We start from the raw sequence: 14,012 nt of genomic DNA, 5'->3' as shown, positions 1-14,012 counted from the left end.
TTTTATTTTAGGTATCCATTAAAGTAACAGAATGTTATCACGGATATCAGAACCAATACAAAAAAATGAAGTGAATTTTTGACGTGTATACATTTATGCCTTTGATATTTCCTCATGGAACTTGTTTGGTAACATTTAGAGAAATAGGCAAGAGCAAGTTAAGAACATTCAAGGATAATGATGAATGATAAGAATAGCATAATAGCATAATGGTGATACACAATCAGATATTAAATAATATATTGATGTTTCATTTGAAAATTAGAATTTGTGAAACATTGATTCAAGGTTCTTTTGGTACACCATGTCAAAAATTAGAATATGCTTTTCCAGAGACAGATATTTTTGTAAGAAATTGAAATTAAAAGCATGTGACTTTGTGTTAGGCAAATTTCAAAGCACCAAAAATCTCAGGGTTCTGCATTATTGTCATAGTCTGATCTAAAGACAAATTTGAAGTGAAATTTGGGAACACCAAAATGTAATGTAGAAGAATTTGGATAATTTCCAAATAAGATATAAAACTGATGCATGTGAAAGTTTGCATAAAGAATGTGCACATATTAAAGATGTTAGCAACATGAGAAAAGAGACAAGAGCTTTTATTAGGATGACTTGAAAGATGTCTGTAAGGCATCTCATAAATATATGACAGCCATTAAGACAGAGTTGTAGAGATGGAATATTACATCAAAGATTTTCTAGGTTAAAATCTTCCTAAGAGATCCCTGTCATAACTACCAAAAACCAAAATGACTTGTGGTATGTTTGCAATTATTTAGTGGGTAAAGAACTCAGAAAATGTTCTAGTGATTGTTCAAGGAGACACAAGTAGAACTCACACAGTGGCTAGTATGGGCATCACTATGTGATTTTGATTTTCAAAGCTAGCTGAATAGACTTAAAATTAGTACTATCAATTTTTCAAATTTTCATGGAAAACTTCAGAGACTCGACATTATGTTGCCTTTACAGGAAATCCCTTTCAATATGAACCATGAAGTAGTAAAAATGAACATAGTTTGTGCTGCAGACTTCAAGAAGCTAGAAATGCCAATAACATGGACTGCTTGTTGAAAGATGTTCAAGAGAATAACCATGTAGACAGTAACAATAAGTCTACTGGGCCAATAGTATAGAACTTCACAGGTAATTTTACTATATCAAGGTGTGCTCTACATTCCAACATGAGACTAAGGGCAAAATAGTACTGGACATTAGCCTTGAATCAATACACTAGATTGTTTTGATATTTTCCTAGTACATTTAATGTTTAATTTAATTTAATTTTGCTTTATGTGTATGATAGCTTTGTCCTCATATTTTTATATATCACCTGCTTGTCTGTGATTCAGGAGGTTAGAACAGGATTGTTAGATGCCTTGGAACTGGAATTACCTACAGCTATAAGCTTCTTTGTGCATGCTTGAAATTGAACCCAGGACTTCTGGAGAATAACCTAGTGCTCTGAATCAGTTAATCAGTACTTCAGCCACTTTATTCTTCTCTTTAAATACTAATGTTTATGCATTACTTCTCCCACAATATCTTTGATATATGAAATCTTCCAGTTTAGTTTTATAATAGTTCATGACTAACTTGCCTAGAAATGTTGGAGAAATATTGGATTTCAGTATTTGAGCAATACTGCTACAGTCGATACTTATGCATTCTTTAGTAGAAGTGAAGGCAGTTAAAATTCTGACATAATCATAAAATTAAGGGCCCACTGGTTCAATGCTGTAGGCTTGATATACATTCCCTTGCCCACATGTTTTGGCAAAATTTGAAAATGGTAGAACCTTTAAGAGATAGAATAAGATGACATAATTGAATCATTAAGGATATGGTCTTACAAGCATCATAGATACAAAATCACTTCTCTTTGGCTTCTCAACCATTCTGATGATCAATTTTATCCTTTTATTCAGTTTCCTCTGTGCTTGGCTTTTCTTCACTGCTGATCCCTACCATTAAAACCAAGTAACCTAGCCGGGCAGTGGTGGCGCACGCCTTTAATCCCAGCACTTGGGAGGCAGAGGCAGGCAGATCTCTGAGTTCGAGGCCAGCCTGGTCTACAGAGTGAGTTCCAGGACAGCCAGGGCTAAACAGAGAAACCCTGTCTCAAAAAATATATATATATAAAAAAAAAAAAAAAAAAAAAAAAAAAAAAAAAAAAAAAAAAAACAAGTAACCATAGACTGAACATTCCTAAGTTTTGCATCAGAATTAAATACATTCTCTATAAATCAGTTATTTCTCAGGTATTTCTTACAGGAAAATTGACACAATGTCTATTTGTACACTTGGCCTTGAATTGACCAGGACTCATCAGTATAAGAAAAATATAATTGAGACTAGAAGAATTTGTTTTGGAAACAGAAAAGGATAACTTATTCTGTACTAAATAAAAGTACTTGATTTATAAAGAATGAGCTAATTTAAAGGCCCATTAGTGAGGATATGTTGGTATAAGCTTATCTGAAAAAAAGAACTAAAAATAGTGACTGAGAACTTTAAAAGATGGGGAAAGATTTGATCAAGACACCTTGTGTGGATATTTGAAATTCTCAAAAATAAAAATAAATTTTGAAGTATATTCCTACTTAATAGCTTTCATATTAGAAGAAGATGCTAAGCATCCCTTCAATAGAGAAAAGCAGTCTTCACTCTTACCCAGCTATAAACCTGGGAACTAGATAATGGTTTAACAGGAAGACATTTCTGTTACAATAGTCAATATCATGAACATCATGGGAGTAAACACATATTTATGATTAAATGTTTGTTCCATTTAAAAGATGATCCTCATACCTAACACCATTATCTGAGCACAAACCTATGAATAGGAAGTTCATAGGCCCCAGGAGAGAGCCCAGTACTGTTGTTCCGCTCAAAAGGAAAGTATTAAATTGACTCCTGAATTATCATTATACCCATAGACTAGTGGGTCATTTATCCCTCATTAGAGAAGCTTCTATTTTGAGTGAACGGTGACTCATGCAGAAATCCACAAACTGGCTACATTGCAGAGAATAGGGGACTGCAAAATGGTCATTACTAAACAGAATATATATTACTGTGGTCTCTCCTCCCAAGGTTCATAGAGAATTATAGCATTCGAGGCAGTAAAAAATGCATAAGGGCAAGGGGCAATGGATAGGAAAAGAAAGCTATATTCTGGACAAGACATGAAAAATGAACAGGTAAACTTATAATTTTTGGGATAGTATATATAAAACATCTATAAACCCAAGTCAGCATGGAGATAGTCAGGCATGAAATCTCACACTACCCATGGAGCTATTCATGATCCTTAGAAGAAGAGAGAGTGGGTCAGGAGATGCAGACAGAGACAAAGATACATAGAAGCACAAAGACAGAGAGGAAAAAAGAGACAGAGATGGAGAGAGAGGGGGGGGGAGAGAGAGAGGCAGAGAGACAAAGAGACAGAGTATTTCCAGAGAGAAAACTTACCACATGGTTAAGCTGAACTCTCGCCAGTGGAAGACCACACAGAGAACAGTATGTGGAAAGCACAAATTGATCATAATGCCTAGTAGGTTTTTTTTTGTTGTTGTTGTTGTTTTGTTTTTTTTTTTTAAGAGAAAAAGGATGTGGGAAAGATGGTGAGGATATGGGAAGAGTTGGGGTGTGGTTAATGTGATTAAAAAATCCTTGTAGCCTGGCAGTAGTATTTCATGCCTTTAATCCTAGAACTTGGGAAGCAGAGGCAGGCGGATTTCTGAGTTCGAGGCCAGCCTGATCTACAGTGAGTTCCCAGATGGCCAGGGCTACAAAGAGAAACCTTGTCTCAAAAACAAACAAACAAACAAAAACAAAAACAAAAAATAAAAAACAAAAAAACAAAAACAAACAAACAAAAAACCAACCTTGCAAGAAATTCTTAATGATCTATTTAAAGGAAATAAAAGTAATTTTGAAATATGTGTGATTCCCTTTAGCAAAAAGAAATATAAAAGAATACAATTTTGGCCACAGGCAATGTGAGTAAAGATTTTAGGTTTAGTAAAGATTTTAGATTTTAGATAAGTCTTGTGAGAACTGTTAGGTATATTTAAAGAATGGAATTTCTACAAAAATTTCTGTTTTTATGACCCTATTTTGTCAATTACTTAATAAAACAAAGTCACTATTTATTATGACAAAGATACTGTGTTCTTAAAAAGACAGCTGCAGAGAAACACAACTGAAACTCCATTCGCTTACACAGTGGAGGAAAAAAAACAGTAAAATGTAACTACTTATAGGATATTTTCTGGCATTGAGTGATTATTCCTTTGTCAGTGATAGTCACACCCTTGAACAAAACCTTTTAACTTTCTCTGAGCTTGACAAAACCTTTGGCAGGTTGCTTCCTAATCAGGCTGCAATTTCATTTTTCTTTCACTCCTTACTTTAGTTAGCTTGCTATTGTTAATCATTTTTTACCCCTTTGAGATGTAAATTATCTGTAATCTAGAAAAGTCTCTCTGAAGATACTGGGAACTATCTTTTTAAACATAAACTTGAAGAAATGCAAGATAATAGGTTCATCTTCTATCCATGAGGATAAGAGACATGTTGTATAATAGATAATTAGCTAACACTGAGAGCCTGGTCATTGCAACCTTTTCTAGACTATTATGCAGTAAAATGAGTGCACTTTAATCCCTGGGGTCTTGAACAAGACTTCATCAGTTGGCTGGCTTTGTATAATGTATCTTTTATTCTATAATATATGATTAAATTTATAATATCTTTAACACAATCTCTAATACATTTGATGAAAGAATGAAAGATGGAGATAAAAAATAATTAGAAGACTACTGAAATAGCCAATGAAGTAGTCTATAAAACTGAAGAATTAGGTTTGGAAATAATATTTGAATCTTTAGTTCCTCATTTTCCATTTAATTTCTGAGTTGTTAGTATATTCTTCAACAGTTTACATTAAGATTATTACTGGATTAAAAATATATGACTTTTAGAGTAAATCTTACAGTGAGGGTGGGTTTGCGGTTATGAGTTTGTACATGATACCTGTAGTAGAGGGATACATGAAGATTACCACATAAGTATGCCTGAATGAGGAGTACATCAAATACGACATAGTATTTTGGTCGTTACTGATAAAAAGCTTTTCTATACCTAATTCTTATCTTTAATATGATACTATTTTATCTCAACACACAGAAAATCTAGGATATTTTTCTCATAAACCTTTAACTTCATGACATTTTACCTGCTTACAAATTAATTTATGCAGTTTTATTTCAATGTTTGGTAAGGAACTGGGAAATTAAAGGGAAATTATGTTTTATTTTTTGACTTGTGATAATATTTTAACTTTGTATTTACAGCTTTTTTTTTTTTTTCATTTCTGATTACAGAAATATTCTGACTTGTTCAGGGAATGCTCACTTCAGGTAAGCCAAGTATGGTGGCAACTTTTCACTATGGGATTTTACAAACTTAAGTCATGGCCTTGAGTTGTAAAGTAAGGAATGATTTTTATCTTATTTTAAAATAAGCTATGTGTCAATCCTGCCGTATCAGGCCTAAACTTCCATTGCAAAAATTAAAGTAATTTTTTTCCCCTAGAAAGTGAACATCATTTATTAAACACATATAAATAACAACACGGACAAAAAAGACCACCCTCCTGAAGGAAGGATGACACATGGCTAATGGGTACCATAGGAGCATGTACTACTGTCAAGACATCATCCTTAAACTCGGCCCTGTTTTCTCCAGCTTCTGCATTTATCGCAATTTACAGATTTATAGACTCTGAATTTGTGATTTCGAAGTGGGATAGGAGTAACTATAAGTGAAATAGACTAATTTAGAAGTTATTAATTTCATATACTATCCTAATCTTTTAAGGAGTCCAGTGAGAATCATCTGATAACATAGTCCTTTTATTCTATTAACTATCTGTTGCCATAACTTTAAAAAATAAACTTTTGTGCTTGATTGGTTAATTTTTCCATTATTTTATTACTTCATTCTTATTCTCAGTGACCTGAAAGAATAAGGGTTAATCTGAAGTGTCCATTCTCGGGGAAAAATACTTTCAATTTAAAACATTAAGAAACTGGTGCTCATCTCAGAAGATGAAAAGGACTACTATTAAAGGCAATTAAATATAGTAAGATGATATAAATAAATTTCAATGTACAGTAGATGAAATACATGACTTCTAAATTATTATAGGTATAGTGCCTAAAACATAACACACTAATAATTTTCCAAGTAAGATTAAACCTTAATAATATTTCTTTATAAGTACTCTAGATTTAAAACAATTTAGAGTCTGGTTTTATCACAAAGATTGTCTCAAAGTTTCAGTAGAGTTTTACTTATTGCATATTCCAACCTTTGTGTATAAATTGTTATGCATTTAATTTTATTTCAAGAGATTTCATTTTGCAGAAGCAAATGTATAATTATAATATTACAAGCAAATTTCTTACATGTTTTGAAAATATGGCATAATCTTTAAATGAGTTTTGGGAAAGTGATATAATGATAACCTACTGAAATGGGTTTTTCTCATGCATTTTGATGAATTCAATATCATAACTTTTGTTGCTAAAAGCATAATCCAAACAAAATAAACTCTTCAAAACACACAGCTCAATAAAATACTGGCATATATTATTTCTGTTATTCAAAATGAATTTTTTTGCAACAGTAAGGCAGACCTTTTAAATATGTTACATATATATTGTTTCTAAACTGAGTTAATTCTTGTGATGGTTAAATATTTAATTTCCCTCATTTTACTTTTTTATCTTAATTATTTTAATTGAAAATAATTACATCTCTTCCCTTTACTCCTCCTGATCCTCTTAGCTACTCTCCCATGAATGCATCACATATCCCTACTCCCAGATTCATAGTCTTTTTTCATTGATTATTAATAGTATGTATAATTACACAGATACAAGCACACACACACACACACATACACAGAGATCTTTCTGAAGCAAATTTGATTTCAGAACACAAACATAAACATACAGACACAAAGATTGCTTGCTGAGTCCTCCCTACAACTTTGCTACAGCAGAATGGATAATTGTTTCTTTCATAAATGTTGCTATTACACATCATCAAAGATGCCCCTCAAATGGAGACCATGACAGAAAATATCAACTGTTCACAACTTAAACATCAACAGATCACAGAACGCCAAACAAATGGATACATATATATCACAAGATCATCTGAGAACATTGAAGAAGAAAGAATGGAAAGATTGTAAGATCTAGAATACCAAGAAGTCTGATATGAAACATTCATTCCTAGAAGGAGGTGCATAAGCAATACTGAGCAATGGCCACATCAGTGAAAACGTTAACATTGAAGTGGGAAAATTTTGTAGTCTCATCTATAAGCAAACTACATTTTTGTCTCCCTTGAATAAATTACAAACAAACTTTCAATTGCATGTGGAATAAATTTTTTCTTTTCTAATAAACACTGAATTTGTCTGATCAAATTGTTTTGTATTTTGTTATTAATTATAAACTTATGAAAATGCTATTTTTAAAAGTATCTATACTATACACATTGAAGAAATGATATAATACTGGGGGTTCATAAATATTTAACAATTACCTGCTAGAATTTTTTTATTTTCCAAAATATCTGGTATGTTATATATTTTGTGATGATACTGAATTCTGTGGAGTACTTTATTTCCTATTTACAGGTCGTAGCATCCATGAAGCAGAAATAGTGGTGAGAAATGGAAAGTTTATCAAAGGAACTGACATGATATTTTGTTTCCTTTCTTTCCTGAAAACATTATTCTATAGAGATCCACCCACGGTAATTTTTTACAGTTCCTAAATGGAAGATGGGTCAATTTCCTCTTTCCTATATCAAAAAAATTCTATATACATAGTTATACATTATGTCAGCATGACAAGAAACACAGAAGTCTCACATGATCCTTCCCCTCTCTGCTTGACCTTGTCTTCCTGTCCTCTTGTAGCTTGTCTATTTTCAAACTCTGTGAAATCAACTTGTTTAGAGTGTACGCCTTAGTTACAGCAGCCAGATTCTGTGGTGGCTTACACCAACCTTTCCAAAGGCAACTCATCATCTTTCACTTATCTGATTTATGTTAATCTCCTCTATATTCTGAAATCTAGTATCACCTAAGTTTCTAGTCTTGCTTCTGCACTGCCTTCTAGGAATGAATGTTTCACATCAGACTTCCTGGTAATCTGGCTCTTCCAGATTAAATTTACCTTCTTTCTTCATTTATTCTGTAAACTGTTTATCTTTTCTTTGAACACCTGATTATAATATTTTTAAAGCTTTTCTTGATCTCATCATCATTAGCTTCATCATTATTACTACACATTATCTTACCTATGAAATAAGGCATTTTTTCTTAGCAGGGACTTCATATAGTAATTTTTGGGGTAGTTCATTTGCATTTTTCTGACCTACTATTTGGACATAGAAAACATTCAATATATTTTGCTAGATGAATATCTATCCATTGAAATATTCTGTGTTATTAAATTGGAAGTATAGTATCTCTAAGTTCTGTGACCTCAGTCACCCCTGGTAGTTAGCTAGGTTTCCACTACCAGACATAATTTCATACTTGGTTGCCACAAAGATATTTTTGGCATTGTTGTATTGTTATGACTTTCTGCAATAGTTTTATCAATAACAGAACTCCTGTACATAAGGCTCAGAACTTCATGACAGATGGTGCAGAAAAAATTTAGTAGACAGAAAGACAGAAAATCTTTTAAACTTTTGTCTCTCAGAAATTTCAGGAAAGATATGCATGTGATGGCTCTCAACAACTCAGATGCCTAGAAAAGACCTACACCAGAATGATAGCAATATACTTGTTTGGTATTCTGAATCAATTTGAACCTCATAAACTCATGCATTTGAATGCTTGGTCCATAAGGAGTGGTATTATTAGGAGGTGTTGCATTGTTAGAGTGGGTGTGGCCTGTTTGGAGAAAGTGTCACTGTGAAGGTGGGCTTTGAGGTCTCCTCCTATATTCAGGTTCCACCCAGAGAAGATAATTGTCTCCTCTTGGCTGCCTGCAGAAGAGAGTTTCCTCCTCGATGCTTTCAGTTCAAAATGTAGAACTCTTGGCTCCTCCAGCACCACGTCTGCCTTCAAGAATCCATGCTTCCCATCATGATGATAATAGACTCAACCTCTGAAACTGTAAGAAAGACATGTTTAAATGTTTGCTTTTGTAAAAGTTGCTTGGTCACAGTGTATCTTCACAGCTGTGGAAGCCCTAACTAAGACAATAGGTTAGTTAATATGGAAGAGGAATATCTTATATGCCTTCATCCTAGACAAAGACTTTCATTCAACTAAGAAATGCATGGGGAACAGTCTTCCTTACAAAAGAATTCTCTAAATGGTTATGCAATGTTAATTGGTGAGCCTTGCAACCATACATATCCTAGTAACATTATATAGACTGGGCAGATTGTATTTGTATATTTAGGAATATGTAATACAAATATATATATAACATAACTTGCATATATATTTGTCTGTCCATGTGTATACATATATAATATATATTTTTCAGAATTTTAAAAAAGAGGAACTGAATTTTAGAAGGATCAGGAAAAAGATCAATGAAAGAAGTTAGAGTGAAGGACAAAAGAAATGATACATTTATTTTTCAATTTCTAAAAATATAAAATAATTATTGAAAAATAGAAATGATCAGCTGATAGCATGATAGGAATTACGGAGTTCAGAACTAAGAAGTTAAGAACTTAAGACCCTTTTAAAAATTATTTTTTTAGTAAGTATGCATAAATAAACTGGTGTATCTCTTGTGGCTGTCTACTTGAGGAGCATCCAAGGCATGGGAGTTTGTAAACCAAAGTGGTCATGAGAGTGGTTTCGTATGTTAGGTATCTCAGACAGCAGGCACGATCTTTGGAAATAAGCAGACTCCAATGGAGCCTAGAGTGGTACCACGGTGCTGCTGAGGCAGAGTACTCATCAAAGTGGCTTCCTCTTTCGTTTCCATTTGGCTTTGTCAGCAATTGGCAAATCTCCACACAGTAAGAACATGCTGAAAGAAGAGGGAAAGTAATGCGAGATAATTAGAGATGGCTTGTTGCCAACACTAGTCTATTTGAGGAGAGGGAAAGCTGTAGGACAGTATTAGAGAGGCAAACCCTTGCCCAAAATATTAATGAATATTGCTGGGGAGGGTCAATAAGATTATGCAGTAAATTTATAAATGCTCTCCAAATTAGCATTTACTAATGACTGGCACATATTTCCGAGAAGCCATAATGAAGTGGGTTGGTAGCTGAAGAATTGACATATGGAACTGAGAACCATGAACTCACTTTTTCTTTCCCTTTGACAATTCCCTCATTAATGCACAGCCAGGAAACCTGGAAAATGTGTGCCTTCACTGAGCTGGAGAGAGATGACAGCACCAAGAGCTGCTTGCATTGTCTCTTTGTTCTCTATATAAAAATGATGGAAGGGAAGGAGAGAGCAGATTTCTTTTTTCCCTAGCCCAGTGTTCTGAAGGACTTATCGGACATCTGGTCACCTATTGTTGATTTTGAAATGTTCCTTCTCATGTAGGAAAGCAGAGACACTTTAGACGATCACATCAGGTATCAGGGAGGTTAGGTGACAACTCAGTCTCTTCTGTGTGTAAAAGATAACTAATGATGAGTAAGGCAATGAAACAAACATATCAACAGCTTATTTCAGCTAGGAACATTTGGTTTAGTAAACAGTACTCTGTAAATCAAGTTGTTGTATCAGGAAGTCATATCCACAGACTGGAATACAAAACTCAGTTTTGTTGTATTAAATATAGGAACAAACTAAAATTTTGTGAGTATGTTGAGATTGAGCTAACTGAAATATTCACTATCAAATTAATCACAAAATCCTCAAATCATAATTTGATGTAAATGTCTCTTATTTTCTCTGATGAAGGGATGAGATGAAAGCCAGACCCAAGCATTACAAATGCATAGCTTGGGCTTTTCCCAGAGAATGTCTTTCTCTTCTGTTTATCACTAATCCTGGGCCTAGGAGCTTCTAGCCTCCATACAATGTAATCTTTTAAGATGACTGGTTCAATCCAGCCTCACTTTGCTTCTCACTGAATTATTCTGGTTTGCTTCATATTAATTTTGGTAGTAAGTAATCATCTTCTCTTTCTTATTCATTCTCTGGCTACTCTGCCTTTCCTGTTTCTCATTTTTTCTCTCTGCCTTTGTTTATTCTGTCTTTGTAAAATTGTCCCATATAAACTGCTTCAGCTTTTGCTTTCTTTACAGCTCTGAAGTAGACTCTCCTGTCTATTCTCACTAGAGTTAGGCATATCCTATCTCTGACTCCTATCAAATCTTTCTCTGATTCATAACTCTGATTTTCTATTAGAAGCCACTTTCAAACATGGCTGCTTCTTTTTTACAAACTAGACTTACCTTCAATTTTAGGGATTAAAGCTTTGTACTAAGGGGGCACCTGTATTGCAGTCAGAACATATGGTAATCCAGAGCATGTCTACAATCCAAATAGTGTTTGGATGTGAATCTCTTGCTATAATAGCCATCTTTTGGAACTAAAATTCCTCTACAGTTTGATATGCTATGGTTCATACATTTGTATTTTACTATTTACATTTTTATTATGAAAATATAAAGATAATAACAGCTTTAATTGTTTTGGGGCTCTGAAAATATTTGCATTCCTGCATACGGTTTAATGTGTATTGATAATGAAATATACATACACATATATATGTTTCATACAAAATTATATATATTTATTCTTTTAAAAAGTATCTTTAAATATGTTTGCAAAGTATTTAAAGTTCTTCCAATTGAAAAAACATAGTCAGGCTCTGTTCCTATTACTCTATTCCTAATGCCTCCTTCAGAATTCTTCAGTTAGCAATGCTCATTACAGGAAAGATTATTCAAATGGTGAGCTCTTCCAACAGTGTCACTACCTGGGTCATCAGCCCAATCAAAAGCAATTTGAATTAGCATCTCAAATGGTCTGAAAAATGAAGGGAACTTGTAAATGAAAATGTTTCCCAAGAGACCCCAGCCTATCATTGCATGGCCTACCTAATCAGTTTCCAAATATTTAAACAAATATCAATCAATTCAGAAATTATTTTCATCCCATTAATTATATAAAAATAAAGACCACATATAATGAATAATTTTAGTACCCATACACTTAGCATCTCTCTCTCATACATACATACATGCTGTGTATACCCACAAATGTGCACATAGACTCAAACACATGCACAGACACAAACACATATATACAGACATACAGAGTGAGAAAGATGCAAAAAGAAACCAGACATAGACACACACATGCATGTACACACACACACACACAGAGTCACTGTTTCTACTATACTTAATCTAAGAATTTGAAAGGAGGGAGACTAATACATATAGAAAGCCTTTACCATTTTTATCTTAAATTTTAATAGAATAAAGCACTCAAATTTTAATAGAATCAAGCATGATATGATTCCTGATTGGGAATATAACTAGGGAAATGAAAAAATTAAAGATAAAAACAGTAGGTAAGAAGATGGACAGATTATGTGACCAAAACCTTGGGTTTCAACTTGGTTCCTTTCTATTATATATATATATATATATATATATATATATATATATATATATATATATATATGATAGTACCTTCAGTAAACTAAAACATTCAGATTTTAAATGTCATGCTTATTTTAAATAGTCAGTTATCAAAATTTACTAAATAATGGGCTGTCATAGAAAGCTATGACAGTTTGTTTCTAGTTATTTCTACAACTACTGGCAAATTGTGACTTAAAATGATGTTTTAATAAACAAATAAACAACAACAAAACAGAGGCTTGTCAAGGTGTCTTGAACTAGAATGATTCATGGTAGAATTCTGTATCTCAACTCTGCTATACAATTTGATTAATGAATAAGGAAGAAAATATTTCACATAATTTAATGAAACATTTTTATGTGTGTTGAAAGAAGACAACATACAGAACCACAAATTAACATTGAAAACACTTATAATTTAACTCTTGAGTTCCAAGGCAAGCTACCTAACTACATATTTATATAGCTCATTACTACCAGTTCGCTTTGGTTTTTTTTAAATACAATTTCATAGACATTGTGAACAGTCTTTTTTGCATATTACCTAAGTAATTATTTTAAAAATAATACCTCTGATGCTTATTATAGGTACTATCATTCAGTAGCGGAAATATAGAGGTTGGGAGACCTAATCTCTTAGTTAAAGTTAGATTTTATGAGTTAAATATATATTTAGGTATATCCTTACTCATATATGTGAATAATTGTGTTATATACATGTGTTAAAATTATTAAGACAACATTTGCTCTTGTTTTCTGTGTGAGTATGGGCATATATGTTAGAATATGTGGTACCATGGTTTATGTTCATTTCTACATTTGAGTTATGGATATTAAGGTCAGAGCACAACTATTTTGTTTGAGACAGAGGTTTTCTTTTGTTGTTTTTTGTTACTTCGTTGGTTGCTTGGTTGGTTTTTGTATTTCCACATAACAGGCTAGTCTGCATGTGAGCTACCTAGATTATACTTCTGGGAAAAACAGAAAAGGATGGGGGTGGTAGAGACTTTCAATCTATATCTTTGTCTTTTATATATGTTCTGAGCATTCAAACTCAGCTATTCATTTCCTAGCAAACACATGGACATTCCCACCATCTCTGTCTCATTTGTTAAATATACAGTGTATACAATTAATCATCTTTTGTGAAAACATGAAATAAATCTACATGAATTCATTTTTCATAATCTCCGACTGACCTTTTGCATGGAATGAACATTTTTCCATTTTATCTACTTCCTCCCTTATTAAACTATAAATTCTTCTGTTCTTATGAATCACATATATAATATCATATAAAGGAATTATTTAGTATTTTGGGGGTT

Source organism: Mastomys coucha, unplaced genomic scaffold (assembly GCF_008632895.1).
Source record: "Mastomys coucha isolate ucsf_1 unplaced genomic scaffold, UCSF_Mcou_1 pScaffold22, whole genome shotgun sequence".
Classification (NCBI taxonomy): Eukaryota; Metazoa; Chordata; class Mammalia; order Rodentia; family Muridae; genus Mastomys; species Mastomys coucha.
Note: the sequence above shows the minus strand (reverse complement) of the source record.